At 38.5% G+C, this 25,151-nt stretch overlaps 1 long non-coding RNA gene and 2 pseudogenes across 1 annotated transcript; all 3 read right to left on the bottom strand.

Moving 5' to 3' along the window:
* LOC143678939 (uncharacterized) lies at positions 1–23,224 on the bottom strand. Its single transcript, XR_013173491.1, has 3 exons — positions 23,008–23,224; positions 16,548–16,673; positions 1–143 (listed from the first exon to the last, which is right to left on the bottom strand). It is a non-coding gene; the product is annotated as an uncharacterized LOC143678939 (long non-coding RNA).
* LOC143679085 (TNF receptor-associated factor 6 pseudogene) lies at positions 7,350–10,404 on the bottom strand (annotated as a pseudogene).
* Positions 17,725–19,087, bottom strand: LOC143679083 (SWI/SNF-related matrix-associated actin-dependent regulator of chromatin subfamily E member 1 pseudogene; annotated as a pseudogene).
* Positions 23,225–25,151: the final 1,927 nt, after the last annotated feature.

The following is a 25,151-nucleotide window of genomic DNA, read 5'->3' as shown; positions in this document are numbered from 1 at the left end:
CATTGACACTTTATTTTGTCTCATTTCACTCTTTCCTCTTTTGGTTGAGAAGGTTTTCTCAATCCCTTGATGCTGAGTCTCAGCTCATTCCAAGATTTCTGTCCCACGTTGCCAGGAAGTTCCACACCTCCGGGAGTCATGTCCTATAGAGAGGGGGAGGGTGGTGAGTTTGCTTATTGTGTTGGCTGGAGAGAGAGGCCATATCTGAGCAACAAAAGAGGTTCTCTTGGGGGTGATTCTTAGGCCTTGTTTTAAGTAGGCTCGACCTATCCTTTGTGAGGTTAAGTTTCATATGAAGAAACCCCAAGATTGAGGGCTCAGCCTATAGCTTTGATTGTCCACACTGCTTGTGAGAATATCAAGAATTCAACTTGGGGAAGTTGAATTTTTCCCCTTTCTCATCATTCCCTGAAGGGGACTTGGCAAATACTTTTTTATTTCAAATAAATCCCTGAGTTCAAATCACTCAGGGATTTATCTGGGCATCACTCTGGACAAACCAACAAAATCTCATGCCCTACTCAAGGTTCCGTGTACTTATGACATTCAATTAAGCTGTTTACATAAGTTATATTAGGAAAATCACTAGTCAAAATATAAATCTTAGTTGCTTGCAACTACATAATATTTCAATGTTCTATTCTATTTTCAAACTGATTGGGCATGTAATGAGTCTATTCATATGTTACACTTATTAATTTAGGTTTACAGTCTCTCCTCGGTGCCTACTATCTGATAAGTCCTTATTTTAAAAATTAGATTTTTTTTTAATATAAACTCCTATGTTGCATTGGTACTATATTGTTCACTAATATCTCAGATTTGAAGGGATATTCTCCTAAGTGGAGCCATCTAGTCATCAATAGGTTACTTTGATAGGTTTAGTATAAAATTATTACTCTCAGTCAGCTCTGAATTTGTGATCTCAATAATATTATATGGAACAGCCAGATTCCGAAAAAGAAACATAATTTTGTTTGCATTTTATTTATTTAAATTTTTTTGGGCATTCTAAGAATAATATTACTTGGTCTTTAAAATTTCAGTGGTGATAAGTCAGTTAGAATTGCTGAATACATTTTGTTAATTCAGAGCAGGCACAAATGAATGGCATTGTAAAATACATGAGATAAAGAATCCCAAACACCCCAGCTATGTCAGCTTAAAATGTCAAGGTAATTCAACTGTAGTTATTATTTAAGGACTCCAAGGCTTATTTTATGCTGAGCAAACTAATTATACACTGCAGAATACTCTCTAAGATACTTGAAGCTCTATCTTATTGCTCAGATTTCTCGTCCTGTTGTGTTGCTAGTAGTCAAATTTAATTTGAAGTTACTTTAGGATAAGTAATACTCTAGAAAACAAAAAAAAGCCCCAAATGAAAGGGGGAAAAATCAGTAAAAGCTTCTGTCTGTTTAAAGCTTTCTTGGTTTGCTTGAATTGTTCTCAGTTTGCCTACGTTTGGAAATAAATACATTTCAAGTTAAATCAACTCCATGTTCTCTAAGCTATCTAGATTATGATAAAAATATTTGTCCTTTTTTTAACTTTCAACTGAGTTTTGTCTTTTCAGTGGTACCGCATTTCCTAATTTCCCCCACGCTGTTACAAATGGCTCTTCCTTAACCACTAACTACCATCTTTACTCTAGAAGAATGCCAGTGTGTACCAGCTTGTATGAAAAGGCCCATACTTGGCTTACTGTATACAAGAATTGCCCTTGATGCTCCACAGTAAACAGGATGGTTCCCTAGCATATGTGTCATAATACATCCTCTCTCCTTAAATTCCTGTAGTCTCAGAGATATTAGGCATCCGGCATGCACCCAGTTGGCAATTAATTCAGTCTGAGGTGAGGCGTTTTAGAAAGCATCAGGCATGGATTTATATACATGTGGCCATTCCTGTGCTAGACTTTTAAGTACAAATTTCCCAGGGCGGGGGGGGGATTCAGGAACACAAAAAATATGATGGGATGAAGTATATGGTGAATTAGCCACTGTCCTCAGAACATGGAGAGAAGTGTGATGCCACTGGAACACAAGCAAATTGGAGTCCTGAAGCAGGAACACAGGAATTAAATTGGGGAGCAGTTAGTAATTCCATTTGGACAAAGTAACTGTATGTCTGAAATGCAGATTGTATGTCTGACAGGATTGGAGACAGAGTTTCAGAGTGCAGAACAGTGACTAAGTTTGAAGCTACGCAGGACCAAAATTAGCTTGTCCGGGGAGAAGAAGTAGGTCTCAATCCTAGTCACTCAAGAGCAGTCGTAACAGAGGGGAAGGTGGATGGAATGGGGTCATACTTCAGGAGCTGCACATCCGTAGAAAATATTATTAAGCCTAGAAAAAGACAAAGGTTGATTCACATGTTATGTTTCAGGACCTTACAGCAGGGTATATTGATAGGATCTGAAGACAAAAATTGATTTAAAATTATTTGTTGTTATTTTGTGTATTTTATAGAAACATCTCTTTCGTTTCGTGTCAGGGAATGCTAATAATTGTAACTTTTGATGACAAAGCAGCTAATATTGGATGAGCCCTAATAAAACTGATAGCCATACTTAGCATTGGGCTGTGTTTTTTCTATGGATTTCCATGGAATGCAAAAATTGACAAATTTGCTATAATTCCTGGATTTCAAATCCCATTTACTTGCAAAATAAGGATTACACAGCCTATTCACATGTCACTTTAGAAACAATTTGCTATCATACTAACTTTAATATTAGAACATTAAAGAGTGCTACTTTAACAGTGTAAATCTTTGTTACATACATTAGTAGTTATCAAACTGCAGAACTGCAAAAGAAATAAATTACTTAAGTATGTTTTTTATGCACAATGAGTGAAGAGCTCGAAGATTTAAATGCCATGGTGCCAAGTTTTATACATTTTTAAAAAAATAAAATATCACCTATGTTAACTGAAAGCCATTTATGATGTGATTTAACTTAGTAACATAAAAGTTGTTTATGAGGCACATTTATTGAAGACCAATATGTATAAAATGGGGAAAAAATGTAGCTGTGTTGGCAACAAATTTTTATTGTTAGCCTGAGAGTTAAATCTCAGAAAATATATAACTCACTTCTAGGGATCAGAATCAAGTCATTTTTAAGATCCTTAATTTGCACTGTGGCCAGTCACCCTGTTGATTATATGTTTAAATACTGCCCTAATTGATCATGGCATCTTACCCTGTGAATTACACAGAGGGAATGACAGATTTCACACGTTTGTTGTGACTTAATGACAAATCTCACAGTTTGAATAGAAAAAGGATATAAACACACACAGGAATAAGGTAGTTAGGTGGATTCATGATGCGAAAAGTTCTTTTCTTATGCGTTCAGACACGTTAATAAACCAAATGTGAGATGTAAGAATGCAAAAAGAATATTAAGAGGTGAGGGAATCCAAGAACATACATAGCAATTGCTTCTGTCCAAACTTTTTGTTTAAAAGTGTAAACAGATATATGTGTTTCACCGATTAAAGTGCACAAAATAGTAAATATAAGCACACAGCTTTGTTAAGTGAAGTTATACTGAATAAAAGACTTCAGTTGCTTAAATTCCTACAGCAAGTGTTTCTTATGTATATGTGAAAATTTCTACTCATTATGCTTTTTATTCTGAAAAAAAACCATTTCATTGCAAGGACAGGGCACTGTGCAAAAGTGTGCCATCACATCTTTCTACATGGCATTGAGGGACTTTACAGTTTTATAAACGTTAAAAGAGGTTCTTTGGGTACTTGTCAAGCATTTACATTTTAATGACCATGATGCCAGTGCTCAAGAGACATAAATTTGATCTTTATATTTGGGTTTAAGAGAAATTTTGTTAATAGTAAAAACAGAAAATCTGGGTTTTTTTGGTTGTACTTATTATATCTCATCAGATTAACTGGTATAGAAGTTAAGTTAGAAGTTAAGTGTCTGTGCTCTGGAATCAGACATACCAGTGTTCAAATATTTCCAAACAATGAAACATTAGGCATGATATGCAATTTCACCAAGACTTAGTTTCTTTGCCTGTTTTCATAAGGATTAACGGAATACACATAAATTAATGTCCACAAAGTGAACTTATTTTTAGTGCCACTATTAATAGAATTTGTATTCCTGTTATGTGCAGATGTATTTGAAAAGATGTTCATTGAAAAATTATATGTATTAAGCAAACACGGAAAATGAGTGAAATATTTATAAATGTAATATTATGCAACCATGAACAAGATGATTTGAATCAAAATGCATCATCATGGCATATGTTCAGCATGTACCTTTCAATGAAAGAAGAAATGTAGCAATGCGGGCATTATGATCCGTTAGTTTTAAGAAATATAGCTGTGCATTATAAATCGTCTGGAAAAATACCCGCAAATAGGAGCAATTTTCTTTACATGGGACTATAGAAGACTTTCTATTTTATTTTATATATATATCTATATATTCTGACATTTTGTAATTAATATAAAAACTTTAATATACAGAGAAAAATAATTATGATAGTTTGGTTAAAAGTACTATAATGAGTTTAAAATGAACTTGTTTAATTCTTGTATGGTTTCATTTGGTCTGCAATAAATACGAAGCAAAAGAAAAAAATATATATAAATCTTGTACCAAATAAACATTTTTTTGCTGTAGTCTCACACATAAGGTAAAATTTTAAAATATTAATTACTACCTATTTTCAGCACCCTACAATAATGACATTCCTTTGTTCTTCCTCATGCAAAAACATTTTTTAAATTTGTACATTTAGTCACTATCATTATGCACTCAGGCATTCCTAGATTATACCATCTCAGTCTTTATCGTCTATCTTTCTTTCTGATTTCATTTGTGCCCCCAGCCCTCCTCCCTCTATCATTCTCACATTCAGCTTCATTCAGTGTTTTAACATAATTGTATTACAGTTAGGTAGCATTGTGCTGTCCATTTCTGAGTTTTTACATTCAGTCTTGTTGCACAATCTGTATCCCTTCAGCTCCAATTACCCAATATCTTACCCTATTTCTACCTCCTGATAGTCTCTGTTACCAATGAAATTCTTCAAGTATATTCACTAATGTCAGTTCATATCAGTGAGAACATATAGTATTTGTCCTTTTGTTTCTGGCTAATCTCACTCAGCATAATGTCTTTAAGGTCCATCCATTTTGCTACATACTTCATAAATTTATTCTGTCTTACGGCTGCATAATATTCCATCATATGTATATACCACAGTTTGTTTAGTCACTCATCTGTTGATGGACATTTTGGCTGTTTCCATCTCTTCACAATTGTAAATAATGCTGGTGTAAACATTGTTGTGCAAATGTGTGTTTGTGTCCTTGCCCTCATGTCTTCTGAGTAGATACCTAGCAATGGTATTATCAGGTCATATGGCAATTCTGTATTTAGCTTTTTGAGGAACCACCAAACTGCCTTCCACAGTGGTTGTACCATTTGACATTCCCACCAACAGTGGATAAGTGTGCCTCTTTCTCCACATCCTCTCCAGCATTTGTCATTTTCTGTTTTGTTGATAATGGCCATTCTGTTGGATGTGAGATGATATCTCATTGTGGTTTTGATTTGCATTTCTCTAATAGCCAGGGAAGTTGAGCATCTCTTCATGTGCCTTTTGGCCATTTGTAATTCCTCTTCTGAGAAGTGTCTGTTCAAGTCTTTTGCCCATTTTGTAACTGGGTTGGCTATCTTTTTGTTGTTGAGTTGAACAATCTCTTTCCCTATTTCCTTTTAAAGGTAAAGAGCAGAGGGGTGGACAGGTGCTTCAGTGACGGAATGCTCATATTCCATGCAGGAGACCTGGGTTCTACCCCTGGGCCATGCACTGCCTCCCAGAAAAAAGAAAAGGTGGAAATAAAAAAGATAAATAGCAGAATAGGTACCATTATAGATAGCATTTGATAATCAGTTTCAGGGTACATGATGGAGGCAATAGCTAATTGAGAGCAAGCGTTATTGAAAGGTAGTCAATTTTCTTTAATCTTTTGAGTTTTTAAAGAGAAGCTAGAAATACAAGTTTAATTGTAAATTCTGATTTTTAAATGTGAGTCAACAGTATGACCAAACAAAACACCTTTGCTGGTGAAATCCAGTTCATTGGCTGCTAGTTTTGTAATCTTTGTATTATTCTTTTGGTTGGAACTATTTTCTCTTCTTATTTCACTTCAACTCTAATTTTTGCATTTTGCTTTTTGTGTATATGGCTAACTTCTCATTTTCCATGTCATAGTTCACATAATTTTTCCTCCCAGGGGCCTTCCTTGCCATCTCACATCTGGGGTAATTTCCTTTTGTATGTGCTCCAGCTGTGGCCTGGTCCATCCTCATCAACACACTCTTGGGACTGACTGCCTCTCCTGTAGACTTGGAAGCTCTGTGAAGACTTGGATAATTTCTGTCTTTGTCATTCATTCATTCATTCATTTAACCAGTATTTAGTGGGTACCAACTATGTGCCATATGATATCGTAGGTAATTTAGATTCAGCAACTAACCAAGCAATAAATACTTTGTGTCTTCATGGAGTGGAGAAGCAACAAGAAACAGGATAAGTAAGTGAAGTATATGGTATATTATATATTGAACTTCTCTAAATCTCTTTTAGGAAAAAATAAGCAACGTACTCTATGCCAGATTCTTATCCATATACTAATCTAGCAATCAAAATGGGCATCAGTGTTTCTTAATAATCTTTTTTTTCATATTGCACCCTTAAGGAACCTTTTCAGATATTTTTTTTCCCTGAGCCCTCACAAGTCCTCCTCCCCAATGAAATTTTTTATTGATAATATATTTTTTGTTAGAGAAATTGTAGGTTTACAGAAATATCATGCTTAATACACATAAAATACAAAGCTCCCACATACTACCCTTTTATTAACACTTTGCATTAGTGTGGTACATTTGCTATAATTCATGAAAGAACATTTTATAGTTGTACTATTAACTATGGTTCATTGTTTACAATAGGCCTCATTGTATTGCACACTAAAACACACTGAGCCAAAAGCCATGAAAGTACAACAAAGAGTATACTAATTGACAAAATAGCTTCAACATGACAAAGGCACTCCTGATGTATTTCTGAGAAAGAATGAAGCATGTAGGTTCCACAGAAAAAGCTATTTCTGATATTCCTGGGATACTCATTATAGGAAGAAGTGATGAGTGACCTCTTTAAAAGCATTCACTGGTGAAAATTATGTCTTTCCCACTGTTTTTTGTTTGTTTGTTTGTTTGTACATTATTAATGAGAACAGGGCAAAAAAAGGTACTGCTTGCTACATACAGTTTTATGGAGAAGTCAGGGGATGCTATACCCCTTCAATGGCACTTTGTGGCTGAAAGCTCTCTCTCCGATGGCTACCACAGCAAAGTGGGTAGAGACCTCACAGTGTACTAGTAAAGAATCATCCTTAATGAAGGTTCTTTGTCTTAGGACTTCCAGACGCATAAAACTCACATGGCTGAAACATTTAGGGTTCCGTGGGATTGTGGGTTGCTGGAAGGCAAGAAGCCCTGGTTTGACATCACTATCTCTTCATGGTTTTGCCTTCTAGTTTCTTCAGAGCGATCAAGAATTGTAAGACATGTTGTGTCCTGGAGGGGCCAAGAGAGATGGCTATCATAACCACCTTGCGTTGTGTGGACAAAGAGGGTTATATAGTTTGCACAGTGTTGAGCAGCTGGTAACTGAAGATGCAGGTGCATGCACAGCTTGTAGCTGGGTTTGACAGTGTGGAATCCAGGGGTATGAATGACAACAGGTTTCTCTTGAAATTTCAGGTGCGTCCCAAAGTTGCCAATCTTCCAGGTGTAAATCCCATTGCACTGCTGGGCTTCTGTTTCAGCAACTTTTCCCTCAAAGGTTCTAACAGTTTTTTGACCTCACCTACATACACGCTCTGAGTATTTTTAGCAATTAGTTCCCAGATTTGCTAGTCTTGCTTACAAGTTGACCCTATAACTGCTGGATGGTTACTTGGAAATTCTAGAGCTCTGGGTCCTACCCAAAGGGAACTCCAGACAGAGAGGCAAAATATGAAAGCATCTCACGTTGAGGTATAGGGGTTAAAGCCAGGTTTATTTTTTGAAGATCCTGGGACAATATTCTCATGTGTGACTGGGCATCCTCCTGTAAGTGATGTACCAAGTGATTCTTCTGCATGTTTTCATAGCAACCAAAAGTACTGAATGTGCATGGAATTTGCTCCTACGTGCTTTGTGTTCTTCTAGAATGCCTCAATTTCATTATGTGCAAACAGTCTTCATTTAGGCTTTGTGTTCTAGATGCCTCAGTTTCATTTTGTGTAAACAGCCTTCACTTGGGCACTTCACAGTCAGAGAAAGAATCTCTTGTTTTGCAAAATTGGAAGGAAAAAGTCGATTTTACAGCAGTAGTACATTGTCAACCAGGCATTTGTGACCTGCATCATTATTAATTTGATGATGTAAGCTTTGCAGAACCTATGGCCACATGGTATTTGCACTGCTTCTTTTTTTTTTTTAAAGAGAGAGGGAGGAAGGGAAGGAAAGACAGAGAGAAGGAAGGAAGGATAGAAGGAAGGAAATGAAACATCTTTAAACATTTTCTTGTTTTATTGTATTTTGTTTGTTTGTTTGTTTTTTACATGGGCTGGGGCCGGGAATCGAACCGAGGTCCTCCGGCATGGCAGGCAAGCACTTTGCCCGCTGAGCCACCGCGGCCCGCCCTGCACTGCTTCTTGTAATGCCATCAAGCAGATGGGACATGCGTACTTTCCTTGGGTGGGTCAAACTCCACATCATATCCCTGGATCTCTTCTATTAAGGAGCTGGAGAGTTCCCTGCTCTGGCAGTTCCACTCGCACAATTATCTTTGGCCTTAGGGCTAGAGATGCTGGCTATGGCAGCACAACAGTCACTTTCTGTCTGGCTGGATCCACAGCTGTTTTCATGATTTAGCAGATTCATAGTAACTTGAATTGCCTACTCCCATCTGCTCGCCTACGAAACAGAAGGACAGAGCTTCACCAGGCAGCCTGACTCCTCTCCAAGGTGCTGGGAGAAGATAGGCAACTTGCTGCAAGCTGAGGCAGGCTGATGCCAATCTCCTGGCATGAAGGCCACTGCCACTGTATCCAGGGGCTTCCCAGAGCCCAAATCTGAGCTACTGACACCACAGTCTCTTCCTTTTCTTCTTCTTCATTATTTTGTATTAAGGATATGTAGTTCTCCCAGGACCGTTTGTTGAAGAAACTATTCTTTCCTAACTGAGTGGACTTGCCAACCTTGTCAAAAATCAAATGGCCATAGATGTAGGGTCTATTTTTGAATTTTCAATTCAATTCTATTCATCTATATATCTACCTTTGTGCCAGCACCAGGCTGTTTTGACCACTGTAGCTTTGTAATGTGCTTTGAAGTCAGGAAATGTGGGTCCTTCAACTCTGTTCTTTTTTTTTTTCAAGATAGCTTTGGCTATTTGGAGCCCATTATCCTTCCAAATAAATTTGATGTTTGATTTTTCTGAGAAGTAGGCTGTTTGAATTTTGATTAAGATTGCATTGATTCTGTAAATCATTTGGGCAGGGTTGACATCTTAACAATGTTTAATCTTCCCATACATAAGCATGGAATGTCTTTCTATTTATTTAGCTGTTCTTTGGCTTATTTTATCAAAATTTTGTAGCTTTTGTGTATATATCCTTTACATGTATTTTGGTTTCCTAGGTTGCTTAAAGCAGATACCATGAAATGGTTTGTCTTAAACAATGGGAATTTATTAGTTTACAGCTTGTGGTTGAGAAATTGTCCAAACAAGGCATCATCAGGGCAATGCATTCTTCTCAAAGATCAGCTGCCAATGATCCTTGGCCCCTCTGCCACATGACAAAACAAATGGCAGCATTTTTTGGTCTCTTCCTTCTCCTCTGGGTTCCATTGCTTTCAGCTTCTTGCTTCCATGGCTCTCTCTCTTTCTCTATACTCATTATGTTTAGAAAGGATTACAGAAATAGGACTAACTCCCATTCTAGGGAGGTGGGTCATACCTTAACTGAAGTAACCTCACCAAACATGCTATTTACAATGAGTTACACCCAAAGGAATGGATTATGTTTAAGAACATGTTTTTCTGAGGTACAAACAGCTTCAATCCACCACAACATCATTGGTCAAATTTATTCGTAGATATTTGACCTTTTTTTATTTGCTATTGCAAAGGGAATATTTTTCTTGATTTCCTCCTCAGATTGTGCATTACTAGTGTATAGAGACACACACACACAGTGTACAGAAACACACTGATTTTGGGGCATTGATCTTGTACCCTTCCACTTGCTGAATTCGTTTATTAGCTGTAGAAGCATTGTTGTAGACTTTTCCCATATCTCCTGAAAATAATGAAAGTTTCATTTATTCCTTTCCAATTTTGAAGGCTTTTATTCCTTTTCTTGCCTGATTGCTCTGGCATGAACTTCCAGTACAATACTGAATAACAGAGGTGAGAGTGGGTATCCTTGTCATGTTCTAGATCTCAGAGGGAAAGCATTCAGTCACCATTGAGTATGATGTTAGTGTTGTGTTTTTCATATATGCCCTTTGTCATGTTAAGGAAGTTTCCTTCTGTTCCTATTTTTCTAAGTGTTTTTATCAAGAAATGTTGCTGTATTTTGTCCAAACGTCTTTTCTGCATTGTTTGAAATGACTATGTATTTTTCCTTTTGTTTTGTTAATGTGTGTATTAAATTTATTGATTTTATTATACTGCACCACCCTTGCATATTTGGGATAGAACCCATTTGATCATGGTGTACAATTCTTTTAATGTGCTGTTGGATTCCGTTTGTTAATGTTCTGCTGAGGATTTTTGGATCTATTTTCTTAAGAGACACTATTCCGTAATTTTATTTTCTTCTTGTTTCTTTATTTCGCTTTGGTATTAGGGTAATGTTGACTTCATAGAATGAGTTAAGTAGGGTTTCTTCTTCTATTTCTTCTAGAGTCAATGCTGGTTGTTTGTGGGTTTCTAGGAATTTGTCTATTTCATTTAGGTTGTCTACTTTGTTGACATACAGTTGTTTATAGTATCTTCTTATGATCCTTTTTATTTCTGAGGGGTCAGTAGTAATATCTTCTGACTTATTTCTGATTTTATTTATTTGTGTCTTCTTTTTTTTCTTTGTCAGTATAGCTAAAGGTTTGACAATTTTATTGATCTTTTCAAAGAACCAACTTTTGGTTTTGTTAATGTTCTCTATTTTTTTTTTAATTTCTCAATTTCATTCATTTCTGTTTTAATCTTTGCTATTTCTTTCCTTCTCTTGCTTTGGGTTTAGCTTGTTGTTCTTTTTCTAGTTCCTTCAGGTATGATATTTGATTTTAGTTTTTCCTTCTTTTTTAGGGTATTTATTATATAAATTTTCCTCTCAGCACTGCCTTCATTACATCCCATAAGTTTTGATATGTTATGTTATTGTTTTCATTAGCCTGAAGATGTTTACTGATTTTTCTTGTAATTTTTTCTTTGACCTACTGATTGTTTAAGAGTGTGTTGTTTAACCTCCATCTATTTGTGAATTTTCTGATTTTCTGCTTGTTGTTAATTTCTAGCTACATTCCATTATGATCAGAGAAGGTGCTTCATATAACTCCAAACATTTCCTTTGCATAGGCAGGCACCGGGAATTGAACCTGGGTCTTCAGCATGGCAGGCGTAAACTCTGCCTACTGAGCCACCGTGGCCTGCCCATTTCCAAACTTTTAAAAATTACTGAAAGCTGTTTTCTGACCCAACTTGTGGTCTACCTTGGAGAATGATCCATAGCTACTTGGGAAGAATGTCTAGCCTGCTGTACTGTGGTGCAATGCTCTGTATATATCTGTTAATTCTGGTTCACTTATCATATTATCCAGGAATTCTGTTTTCCTATTGATGGCCTGTGTATCACATCAATTGATGTTCTATCAATTGATGAGAATGATCTATTGAATTACCCAACTATTATTGTAGAGGTGTCTATTTCTCCTCTTAATTTTGCCAGGTTTTACCTCGTATTTTGGGGTACCATGTATAAATGCACAAATATTTATGATTCTTATTTCTTCTTGGTGGATTGACACTTTTATTAGTATATGGTATCTTACTTTGTAACAGCTTTTGAATTAAAGTCTATCTTGTCTGATATTAGTATAGCTACCCCACCTCTTTTATGGTAACTGTTTACATGCATTATCTTTTTCCATCCTTTCATTCAACCTATTTGTGTCTTTGGGTCTAAGATGGGTCTCTTGTAAAGAACATATGGCTGGATTTTGCATTTTTATCTGTTTTGCCTATCTGTACTTTTTGATTGGGGAATTTAACTCATTAACATTCAGCATTATTACTGTGGAGGCAGTACTCATTGTGACCATTTTGTCCTTTGGTTTTTATAAGTGATATCTTTTATCTTTCTTTTTCTTTATTGCAGTCTCCTTTTCTGTATAGTGATCTTTGTGATGTATCTGACTTATCCCTTTCTTATTTCTGTTACTGCATATTTTTAAAACACTTACTTTGTGATTACCCTGGGGTTTGTATATACAACCCACACCTATAACCTACTCATTTGTAAAGATACCAATTTATGGTCAATAGCATACACGTTCTCTTATCCCATATCCCTTTATTTCCCCTCTTTATATTGTTTTTGTTCCACATTACCTCTTCATATTTTCAAGGTCATTATCAGGAAATAAAGCTGTTTCTTCTTCAATTGTATTCTTACAGGAATAATAAGTAAAGTTATATATTGAGGATACAGTAATACTGTATTTTATGTTTTCCCTTTTAGTTACCTTTACTAAAGATCTTCACTACTTTACACTAATTCAAGCCACTCTCTTGTATTTTCCTTTCAACCTGAAGAACTCCCTTTAGCAATTCTTACCTTTATGGGGGGGGGGGGTAATAGGCAGGCACCGGAAATCAAACCCAGGTCTCCATCATGGCAGGTGAGAATTTTGCCACTGAGCCACCATTTCACTGACCCCCATGTAGCAATTCTTGTAGGGCAAGTCTCTTGTTGATGAACTCTCTCAATTTTTGATACTGTAAATATTTTAAACTCTTCTTCATTTTTGAAGGATGATTTTGCCAGATAGAGAATTTTTGGCTAACAGTTTTTCTCTTTCAGGACCTTAAGTATTCACACCACTGCCTTCTGACCTCCGTGCTTCTGATGAGAAATCGGCACTTAGTCTTATTGAGGATCCCTTGTATGGGATAAATTGATTTTCTCCTGTTGCTTTCAGAATTATCTCCTTATCACTGGCACTTGACATTGTGATTAGTATATCTCTTGGTGTACATCTATTAGGGTTTATTCTTTTTGTATGATGTTGGGCTTCTTGGACATACATATTTATGTCTTTAGTAAGAGTTGATTAGTTTTCAGCCATTATTTCCTCAAAGAATCTTTCTTCTCCTTTTTCCTTTCTTATCTCCTCCTGGGACACCCACAATGCATATGTTTGTATGCTTCCTGCTGTCACCTAAGTCCCTGAGGCACTGCTTAATTTTTTCTCTTCTTTTCTCTGTTTTCTGACTCTATGGTTTAGATTGTCCTATCTTCTAATTCACTGATTCTTCCTTCTGCCTGTTCAAATCTGCTGTTATATGCCTTTAGCATATTTTTAATCTCTGCAGTTCTATGCCTCTAGAATATTTTAACTATGCCTTCCATCCCCATAATTTCTGTTTTGTTTCTTTCTAAACTTTTGAATTGTTTATGCCATGCATTGTTTTCCTAATATCCTATAGCTCTACATCCACCATTAATTTATTTCTATCCATATTTTCCTTCATCTCCAATTGATTTAGTAGATTTGTTTGAACCCTGATTAGTTGTTCCAAATTCCATATCTGCTGTGGCCTCTCTCTCGGCCAACAGAGCAAGCAAACTCACTGCCCTCCCCCTCTCTACATGGGACATGACTCCCAGGGGTGTGGACCTTCCTGGCAATGTGGTACAGAAATCCTAAAATGAGCTGGAACTCAGCATCAAGGGATTGAGAAAATCTTCTTGACCAAAAGGGGGAAGAGCAAAATGAGACAAAATAAAATGGCAGTGGCTAAGAGATTCCAAACAGAGTCGAAAGGTTATTGTGGAGGTTATTCTTATGCATTAAATAGATGTCACCTTGTTAGTCAAGTTGTAATGGAGAAGCTGGAGGGAACTGCCTGAAAATTTGGAGCTGTGCTCTGGTGGCCATGTTTCTTGAAGATAATTGTATGATGATATGGCTGTCACAGTGTGACTGTGTGGTTGTGAGAGACTTGTGTCTGATACTCCTTTTTGTCTACCTTATTGATGGATAAGTAAAACATATGGGTTAAAAATAAATAAATAATAGGGAGAACAAATGTTAAAATAAATTTAGTAGATTGAAATGCTGGTGATCGGTGAAGGGGAGGGGTAAGGAGTATGGTATGCATGAATTTTTCTCTGTTGTCTTTTTATTTCTTTTTCTGAATTGATGCAAATGTTCTAAGAAATGATCATGATGATGTATATGCAACTATGTGATGATATTGTGAATTACTGGTTGTATATGTAGAACAGAAAAAAAAAATTCTGTTATCTGCCCTGAAATTTTAATATGTCGTCTTGACTGAGGCATTTCTTCCTTTCTTGGTATGGCTTGTCATTTTTTGCTGATGACTGGGCATTTGATTATTTTGATGTGTCAACTCTGAAGGTCAGTATCTCCCTCTTGCCTAGGGGTTTATTGTTGACTGGTTTCATATTAAGCTCTTTTTTGATACTTGGTTCAACTTGTTCTGGACCTTTTGAGCAGCCCATATTTAATCGTTCATACTTTCTTATTTCTTTTGCACCTGATTCTTGCTTTGGATATGGTATAATTTTTAATGTTGCCCTTTCATGTGCAATTGCTTTACCTAGAGGAGAAAACTTCTCTTCCTCTGTTTCTTCTCCAGGAATTTTGATCTGTTCTGTTTGTTTTTTGCACAGTATTTTCTTACTAGCACTTATAATTTGTTTAAATTCTTTTGCATACTCAGTGTTCCCTCTTTGTTACACTTTTCAGTTCTGGGTCCTGTTCTGTCTTACAGCAGTTCAGTTTTCTGCTTTGTGTGTGTGTGTGAGAGAGAGAGAGAGAGAGTGAGACAGAGAGAGAGAGAGAGAGAGAGAGAGAGAGAGAGAGAGAGAGAGAGACAGAGAGAGACAGAGAGAGACAGAGAGACAGAGAGACAGAGAGAGAGACAGAGAGAGAGAGGAAGAGACAGAGAGAGACAGAGAGAGAAAGAGACAGGCTTTTCTGTCTCCAGTTTCTACTCTGATTGGATATCCCATCCTGGGAGCCAGATGGGATCAACTCAGAAAGATCCATTTTGCATTTAGGTGGTCCAGAAAACTAGATTAAATTTGTGCATTTTCTGACATTTCTGACATGTTCTTTCTCTCTCTCTCTCTTTCTGTTTTCTTTCCCTGGAGGCACTTTTGTATGTCTCACTCCACAGCTATTTGTATTCAGCTTTGGGTCTCTGTGGACTTAAGTCCTTGTGCCTGGATATGCCTGGGGTTACAATTTGCTACCATGAGTGGCTCTGTGGTCTGCATCTTTGGCAGGAGGACCCAGGCCACGCTGCCTCTGTGTGATTCCTAAATTGCACAGGATGGAATGAGAAGGAAGAGTCCAGACAGGCAGGTCTCGGATAAAAATCTCCTGCCTGCTTTTGGAAATTGTTTTGCTATTGTTTTGATTCAACATTTGTGGAATCTGTCTCCAGTCTCTCTTGTCCTCCTGATTTCCAAGCAAGTGGGATTTGTCCTTTTATTAGTTGATTCTGAGGGGAAGTCTTACATTGTTATGTTGATAATGTCACTCCCTCCATGATATATATTTTTCATTTTTATTACATTTGGACTTTTAAAAACATATACCATTAGATATACCACTTTTCAGTAAAAATATATCCTAGTTTTTGGAAGAATACATGTCAAAAACTGTCTTGCTTTTAGTCTCCAAGACTTTACTAAGAGTTTACCAAAAATTTAGGCTTTGACTGTGTGACCCTGAGCCTTGAGGTTTTGAGTGTTTTGATTATTATAAAAAAATTTTAAGTGGATGAACTTAATTCTCAGTTGTTTTTCTTCTGTAATGGACTAATCATTTCTAAACTATTTATTCCATTACAAAACTATTCAAATCCTTAAGTTTTGTGATCTATTCTGTCTTTGGAAAACTTGGTGAAAAAAAGTATATATTTTTTGTAAAATAAAGAGGAATTTACCAGTATGTACCCTATGTTAATTATAACGAAAAACAGTATAGATAAAATATATGTACTGTGCTTACTTTAAACTGCGTATAAACTAGTAATAAGTGTAACTATGGTGAAAGCAACCATTTCAGGATGAGTCCAATCCAAATATAGTTGAGGGCTACACTCAATTTCTTAACACAACTCTTGGCACCTTACATTTCTATTAAAAATAGAAAAAGGGGAATGAACAAATACTTACACATGATTACTTTTTCAAGTAGCTACTCTTTGCAGAATTTAACAGGAACGGGGATGTGCTGGCTTGAACGTATTCCATTTTTAAAATCCTGATTCAGTCCTGCGGAGGCAGCCATTTCTTCTAATCCTAATTCAACATTGTAGGGTGGAAAGTTTTGATTAGATTGTCTCCATGGAGATGTGACATACCCATCTACTTTTAAAAAATTTCTTTCCTTTTTTTTTTTTTTTTAACCCATCTAGTTTTGATTAGATGGAGATGTGCTCCACCCATTCCAGGTGGTTCTTGATTAGATTACGAGAGACTTTAAAAGAGGAAACATTTCCGAGAAGCATCAGAAGTGACAGAGGTGACAGAAACAAGAGAAATAACAGAAAGGACAGAGCCTAGGGAAATGACAGAAGCCTCAGAGCCGACAGGAATGTCATAGCAGAGATGATAGAGGTACGGATACGTGGAGAACGGAGACACGGATGTTTGGAGATGCTTGAAGCCCAGCAGATGTTGCTATGAGATGGTAAGCAAACCAGAACCTTGAGAGAGCCAAGGGACGCCAAGAGATGAAAGCCAGCCCTGGAGAGGTGAAGTGAGAAACCTCCACCGGAACAGACTGAAAGCAACAGATCCCAGGAGCAAGGGACCAGCAGATGCCACTTTCTTGAGTGAGGGTAACCTCTTGTTGGCGCCTTAACTTGGACACTTTCACTTCCTTAGAATTGTAAACTTGTAACTTATTACATTCCCCTTTTGTAAAAGTTACTCCAGGTCTGGTATATCGCATTTCAGCAGCTTGCAAACTGCTGAACACAGGGGACTTCTAGGATGCTGTCGATGGGGGTTGGAAAGGTTTAAAGCCAGGCTTTGGTAAGACCCGGATTGAGCTGTCGGAAGGCAATGGGAAGAGTTCTGCAACATCAAGAGATAATTCTCTAAAAAATGTGGACATTTTCTCAGCTAATCTAAATTCTGAGCATTTCAGCAGTTGGCGACTAGAAAGAGGATTCAAAGAGAAGAGCAGTCTTCCCAACTGCTTAGGGAAGGTGACTGCGCTGCTAAGCCCGTGAGGTTACATGACCCAAAAGCCTTTGGTGGTGTGATAGGAACAAAAAAAAAATTAATATACAAACCACGTAATACCATTAAAACTCCAAAAACATTATTTCATTTAAAAAAGTGTTTAGAACACATAAAACAAGGCAACACTTATTCTCCTCTTCTCCTCTTCAGGCATGGGCTCGGTTGGTGGCTCCCTTGCCCCCCGTTGCACTGTTGCTTGTTGCACTGGTTCCTTCTTCTGCCATATTGTCGACCCCTTCCTGCACGTTGCTTATCCTCAGTAGATGTGCCTTCTTCACCATTCTGCCAGCTTTCTGTTGTTTCTTCAAGGTGTGGCTCCCCTGTCTCCGCTGCATTTCTCTCATTTTCCTTCTTTCCTTTGAATTTATTAGTTAGGTCTGCTCTTCTTCAGGAACAGCACTGTCTGACTGTGTTCAGCTCGTTCTACTGCCTCTTTCTCCCTTTCCTGCCTTTTGTGAATTTGCCTGTGCAATTTCAGCTGCAATTTTCTCCATATCCACTTTTGACCTTCAAACCACACAACATTTTAAAGTTCATTGTTAAATGAATCTGTTTTCCAGGAATTTTCTTGCCTTTTCCTGGTGTCACTCTTCTATTTGAAGTTCAGCTTCTGTTTTCACTGGTTAACCATGAAGGACTGGACCAGTCGTTGAAGGACCTACATCCTAACTGGTGTGACAAATGCCCGAACATCTGGCACCACGCTCTCACTAAGGATCTCACTAATGAGACGGTGGTTTCTCTGGAAATGGGCACTGGCTGTATGCTTCACTGAAAAGCCACCATGATATTCATCTGGATCTTCAGCAGGCTGAATGCTCATGCAAGGTTCTTCTTCCTATGTGAGAGACTTTCTCTGTCGACTTTCCTCCTCTTAAGCAGCTTTGGCATGACTTTTTGTATTTATGTAAGCAAGGTATGTGAGGGAATTATGATAGGCCTTCATAAATTCATTGTACTCTATCTTTTCTGCTTTGCATTCATTTAAATATTGTTTCTCTCCATCTCTCCACATGCCAACAATAATCTTGCCATTATCCCACAAGTTTAGGTCAGGGTTAGAAGCCTTTACTTGGTACCAAATCTTCTACTGTACCTCATGTAGGGCGTCAGCCACTTATATGGAGGCTTTGGGGGTTCTGGAATCATAACACCAGAGGATGCTGTCTGTGACCGGCTGTGGGGGTCCAGGGCTGTCCCCAGCCTGTAGTGGTTGTGGGTAAGATAATTGTATGGATCATATCTCACAAACCCTGGTGTGCTGGGCATTTGTGTTGCAGGAGCTGGTGTGGCAGTGGGGCATAAGGTGGTCTTTTTGACATTTTGAAATATTAAGTTCTCGGTTCCTTAAGAATGAATATAAGACACTGCAGGCTGAAAGAGCACCCGTAGTTCAGGTTGTGTGTCCCTGCCCCCTGCTGATACCTCCTCCCATGAAATTTTAATACCACAAACATATCGGGTGTCTGTGTTCCTGTGTATATTATGTGGTGTTTAGAAGATCACAGAACAATGCATATTGTTTCATACACACCCTCCCCAAGGAGGGACAATATTGCCTCTGTTAAGAATGCTTGGACTAGGTTATGCTGCTGTATAATATCCCCAAAATGTCTGTGGACAAAAATAATAAATTTCATGTTACATAACCAAGTCAGCTGGGAGTCAGGTCTCAGGCTGACAGAGCAGTCACTATCTGAAAACTTCCCGATTTCTACATGAGAGAAAGAGAGACCAGAAAGTTGCAAAAAAAAAAAAAAAAAAAAAAAAAAAAAAATTCTAAATCTTCTGCGCAGAAGTGACACATTCTGCTGCTTTTGCTTACATTTTATAAGCAAACCAAGTCACGTGGCCACACTTCCTTTTTAGGAAGATGGGTGGGGCGTACTATCCTTACGTGTAGAGAAGGAGAAAAATACCAGGATATTTGTGAAGAGCCTTAACAGTTGTTGCCCTCCCAACAATCCTGGGAGGTAGGAATTCTAGATGGGGAAATCAAGGCACAAAGGGTCAAAATAATTTGTCCAAAAGCCTACAGAGGCCAAACCAGGGTTTGGACCCAGGTGAGTGCCTGGCCACTACCTGTTTGCTCCTTGCCTCTGATTCTCATGATGTTTTCCGGTCCAGGGCTCTCAGGTGTGGGTGGAACAACCCTCCCTCCATTCAGGCCTTGGCTTCTTTACTTAAAAAGTCCTGCGATCACATAACACCCAAGAGGACAATGAAAACATTGCCAGGATCCCAGTCACTCCACAGAATATCTGTATTGCCTGCTTCGAGGTAATTTACTATCTCAGAAATGACTTTCTATCAGCAGAGTCCTGGATGAGGCCATCATAACTGCCCCAACTCCATTGTGTATGTGGCCCCCAGACTCTCCAGGGGGTCTTCTGGTCCATCCCCATAGAACTGAGCATGTGACAAGGTCCCTGTGACAGGCCGGGCGAAGGGAGAGGGGCCTAATTCCAAAGGAATATGGTTTTTTTCTTGTCAAAGTTTTGGGCCATGGAATTTCTTGTTCCATTTTAGCAGGAAGAAAGAGCAGGAGAAAATTTTTTTTTCTCATGCCAGAGTATAGCTGTCTGTGTTTCTGGCAGGGCTGGTAATGATTTCGCTGTCAATGGTCTCCTCTCCAACAGGCAAAACCGCAGGGCCTCTACATACAGACTTCTCAGTGCTCCGTTTGGAAGGAACACATGTTAGAGTGATTGTTTGTTGGGAGGTGGTGGCAGGCAAGGAAGTGACATTGTTTGGGGAGCAATAATCTGGTTCAACAATTTGTTTCGGCAAATAAGAAGATGGTGCCTCAGTGTCCCACAGTGGGCTATTGGCAGAAGCATCAAACAGGGGGCCCTTACCTGCCTGTATAATATGCTCTTCTTCCCACTCGTCTTTCTCTTTCTGGGAAATTTCGCTGGGCTTCCCTGCTTAGCTTACTAAAAGGAAGATTGTTCTATGGCTCCCCAGTGTTTACTTGCTGTGGTGCTTGTACCCTAGAAAAACATGCTCTTAAATCTAATCCATTCCTGCACGTCTGAATCCATGGTAAGTAGGAGCTTTTGATGAGGTTACTTCAGTTAAGAAGATGTGGCCTATCTCAGTCAGGGTGGGTCTTAATCGTATTACTGGAATCCTTTATAAATGAAGTGAAATTCAGACAAAGAGAAAACCACAGGAAGTAAGAAGCTGAGATCATCAGAACCTGGAAGAGAAGGGAGAGGACAGAAGAGGCCACATGTGCCTTGCCATGTGACAAGCTAAGGATCAAGGATTGCCAGCACCCAGCCCTAGAAGGTCACAGTCTTTGGGGATAAAGCATTGCCTTGATGATGCTTTGATTTGGACTTTGTTTTAGAGTTAAAACAGAAAGCAATTAAATTCCCATTGTTTAACCTGACTCATTACATGTTATTTGCCTGAGCAGACCAAGAAACCAAAACACGTGCCAAGTTCCCTCTCCCTCAGGTTCCTTCTCTCCTTTCATCGACTGAAAAGAGAGGAGGGAAACAGGTCTGAGTTTTTCCAAACTTAGGAGGAGCTTCTGGCAAACTTCCTCTTGGGTGTGTGGGTTAGCTCCGTGAGCTGCTCAGGGACAGAGGCAGCTGGAGGACTAAGTCTCCCCAGGGCTGGGAAAAATGACACATGAATTGTTGCCTCATGGCCCTTTGTGGGTTTTCAGCAGCAAAACTGTCCTGGCCTTAGAAAGTCAAGGTACCCAGGGAACTCGCCACCAAACTCTCTGAATATGCTATGAGAGTTCTGCAGTCACCTATGCCACTTCTGTGCCTCCTTCCAACTTGCCAAGCCTAGACCAGATGATTCTGTGGTTTATATTCCCCTTTGTCTGTCACAATGTGTGTTATTTCATAAAAACTTACGGAATTTTGCTGAACTGAATTGAATTGCAAGTGAGAAAATGGAAACTCTGAAAGTTTAAGTATCTTTCTTGAAGCTGCACAGCTAGAAAGAAAATGGTAATATTCAGAATTCAAATCTAGTCTGTCTGGCTCCTTTGCATTATGCTATCCCCACATTTCAGGTTGAATAAAAACTGTAATTAATATTAGGGGGGTTTTACATGAGCACTATAAGTTGTTGAGGCAAGAGTAGCACTGGGTGATCAGAAAAGCTCCTGTCTCCTCCACACGCTGGATTTGCCTAGAACATTAAAGAAGGCATTCAGACCTGGCTGGTTGCTCCTGTTGTAGCCTGAGTTCTTTGCAGTATCCTTGTCACAAAGTAGAGAGAAGAGCCAGATATAGGGGATGGTAGGGTTCAGGCACCTCTGAATGCTGCTTAGTAACCTTCCATTATGGTAATTTACCCAATCTGCTTTGTGGTTAACCACTCGTACCCTTTTCTCACAGTTTCTGCATGCACATAATGTATCTAATCTGAGGAACTAAACGTATTAGGAAAGAGAGCCCAGTTCAGCTTGTTTCAGCTGGAGCTTGACCAACAGCTGAACTTATAGGAAGTTCCCCTAAAGCTCCAGCTTGAACAAAAAATTAAAGTCATAAAAGTCTTCCAAATCCAAAAAATGAACAAAGAATGTGCACTTGTTCTTTGATTTCATCAGAGATTTGCATGAATAGATGGAAATGTTGCTACAACCTGTTGGTATAGAATTTACAGCCCAAATATATTCACTGAATTTGATGAGCCTCATAGAACTGCACTGAACTTTTGTAGCCTTAACTGTAACCCCATTTCTACAACCCTTTTCCTGGGCATTAGTTACCTAGAAAGACCTCTACAATTGGAGCTGACTTTGGCTGCAGCTTAGAAGCCTGGCGTTACCTTACTGCAGGTACATGATTTTTCCCTCCACAAAGAGGCCTAAAATAGCCTCCCTTTCACCTTTTGTTGCTCAAAGGGACAATGAAGGCATTAATCAGAGGGTTTTAAAAAAACAAATTAATATTATTACAATCTTTCCATTTGTGTAATGGAAGGATTCACTCTGAGTATTTCTACAAAGCCAAATTATGCTTATTTTCCTCCTTCAAGTACAAGTTTCCTTAGAGGAGCGGACAGGTATATTAATACCCTGCCTGGCAGTGACTGCAAAAGGAGGAATTTACATAAGACATAGCACACACGTGAGCATAACATCTCTGCTGGGCTATTTTCTCACACTTCAGATGGTATTCAGCTTCCCCTATGTTTTAAGGCACCCATGTACATTTACTGGCATTCATCAAGGCTCTGGCTAGGGTGTTGTTCTGGTTTGCTAGCTGCAGGAATGCAATACCAGAAACAGAATGGCTTTCAACAAGGGGAATTTAATGAGTTGCTAGCTTACAGTTCTAAGGCCGAGAAAATGTCCCAATTAAAACAAGTCTATAGAAATGTCCAATCAAAGGCATCCGGGGAAAGATACCTTGGTTCAAGAAGGCTGATGAAATTCAGGGTTTCTCTCTCATCTGGAAGGGCACATGGCGAACACAGTCACAGTTTCTCTCTCGGCCGGAAGGGCACATGGCAAGCACGGCGTCATCTGCTAGCTTTCTCTCCTGGCTTCCTGTTTCATGAAGCTCCCCGGGAGGCGTCTTCCTTCTCCATCTCCAAAGGTTGCTGGCTGGTGGACTCTGCTTCATAGTGTCGCTCTCTCTGAATTTCTCATTCTCCAAAATGTTTCCTCTTTTATAGGACTTCAGAAACTAAGCAAGACCCACTCAAATGGGTGGAGACATGTCATCCCCTAATCCAGATTAACAACCATTCTTGACTAAATCACATCAACCAGGGAGATGATCTCATTAGTTTCAAATATACAGTATTGAATAGGGATTATTCTACCTTTATGAAATGGGATTTTGATTAAAACATGGATTTTTTAGGGGGCATACTTCCTTTCAAACCAGCACCGGTGTTTTGCTATTTTTGTTGCATTTTATCATAATGAAATTTGGCAATTTGTGCTGGTGAAGTGCTCAATCCTCATTTCCAAAATAAGATGTAGGGAGAAAAGGAAGCAAAATGGCAACTCCAAAACTAATAGTTTCTGAAGAAACCAATGGCACATCAGCAGTCTGGTATGGACATGTCCCTATACTAAAAAGGACTGCAGAGGTCTTTTCTTTGTCTCCTGAAATTAGAGGGGAAGTTTTTTACAGTGATTCTAATAACCAGAAATACCAGGAACAGTAAACACATCTTTCAGTTTGGATTTCTGGTTGGTAAGGCGTAGCTATTCCTTAGACACTCACAACAACTCTATCTGATAGCTGAACCCAGTGAATTATCGAGGAAAAATTCAATAAGCATGTTAACAAAGCATTCACAGAGATTATTATATTCTTTTCATATCTTTTTTTCCAATAGGAGAGTTAATTTTGATACTATTTTTAAATGTAGTTCCATTTGCTAGGTTCTGTAAAGGCAATGCATGGAAATAGAGGCCTACACGATGAAACCTAATTATTTGTTGATGGGACGATTTTATCCTGTTGGGAGCCTGGGGAGGAACAAGTTTCTCCAGTGCGTGGACATCCGCATGCCACGGGCATGATGATGGGCCATCCTGACTGGGTGATGCTGTCAAGGATTCTTTGACTTCAGACCACTTTGTTTTTACTCATAGGATTTGTGGTCCTTAGCATCTACTGCACCAGACAAAATTCATAACATGCACATGTGGATTACGCATCTTAATTTATGGAAATACACATTCCTTGGAAAGTACAAAGAAGCATACAATGGCTTTTCTAGGTTTATTTATTTTTTTGCTTGGAAAGCTGTTTCTCTGCTGCTTTTCTCTCTTCTTTATCTCTAAGATTAAGATCAAAGATGCTGTTCAGGTCACTTATCCTGACTCAACCTGGCTACTACTCTGATCAGGGTGTGATTATTCATTTGCTTTGACCAATGTGTGACGGTACATGACTTGCATAACCCCAAGGACTCATGTCACCTTGTGTATTTCATATTAATTCAGACTTCTTTATTTTTTTCATTTCCTCTCTTCAGATGGAGAAAGTGTCTCCCAGCTAATTCTTCATCTCCACCATAAAATGCAGCTGACATTTGGCAGCACGTTGAAGGAGGAGCAGAGACCCTGTCTCATGCAAGCTGGAATCCTCTGCAATGCTTTGTGCAATGATTTGCATGCAGTAGATATTCTCCAAGACTTTGTCAAAATAGTGACTAAGATTCAGGAGATCTGGCTTTGAATATTGCTACACTCACTAGCTGTGTAGCTCTGGACAAGCCATTGGACCTTGCCAATCTCCATTTCCTCACCTGTAACTAAGCAAGGAACCAGGTGTCCCTTCAGTTTGTTTTCAATGCTTGGACAAGATCTTCTCATCCAGTTACTTCCAACATATACCCAATTTGGCAGTGAATGACTTCATTAATAGAGAGCTTGTAAATTTTTCCTAAAGTAGCAGGAAAATCTCTAAGGATGTTTTAGTGTGCATTTCCTTTCATAACTACTTCACATATCTTAAAGTAGGACAAATAAGGTTAATGAGCCAAGTAAAAAGAGTACATAAAAGTAAAAGGAGCTTACCTTTTCTGACA

Source organism: Tamandua tetradactyla, chromosome 4 (assembly GCF_023851605.1).
Source record: "Tamandua tetradactyla isolate mTamTet1 chromosome 4, mTamTet1.pri, whole genome shotgun sequence".
NCBI lineage: Eukaryota > Metazoa > Chordata > Mammalia > Pilosa > Myrmecophagidae > Tamandua > Tamandua tetradactyla.
Note: the sequence above shows the minus strand (reverse complement) of the source record. Positions and strands in the feature narration are given on the sequence as shown.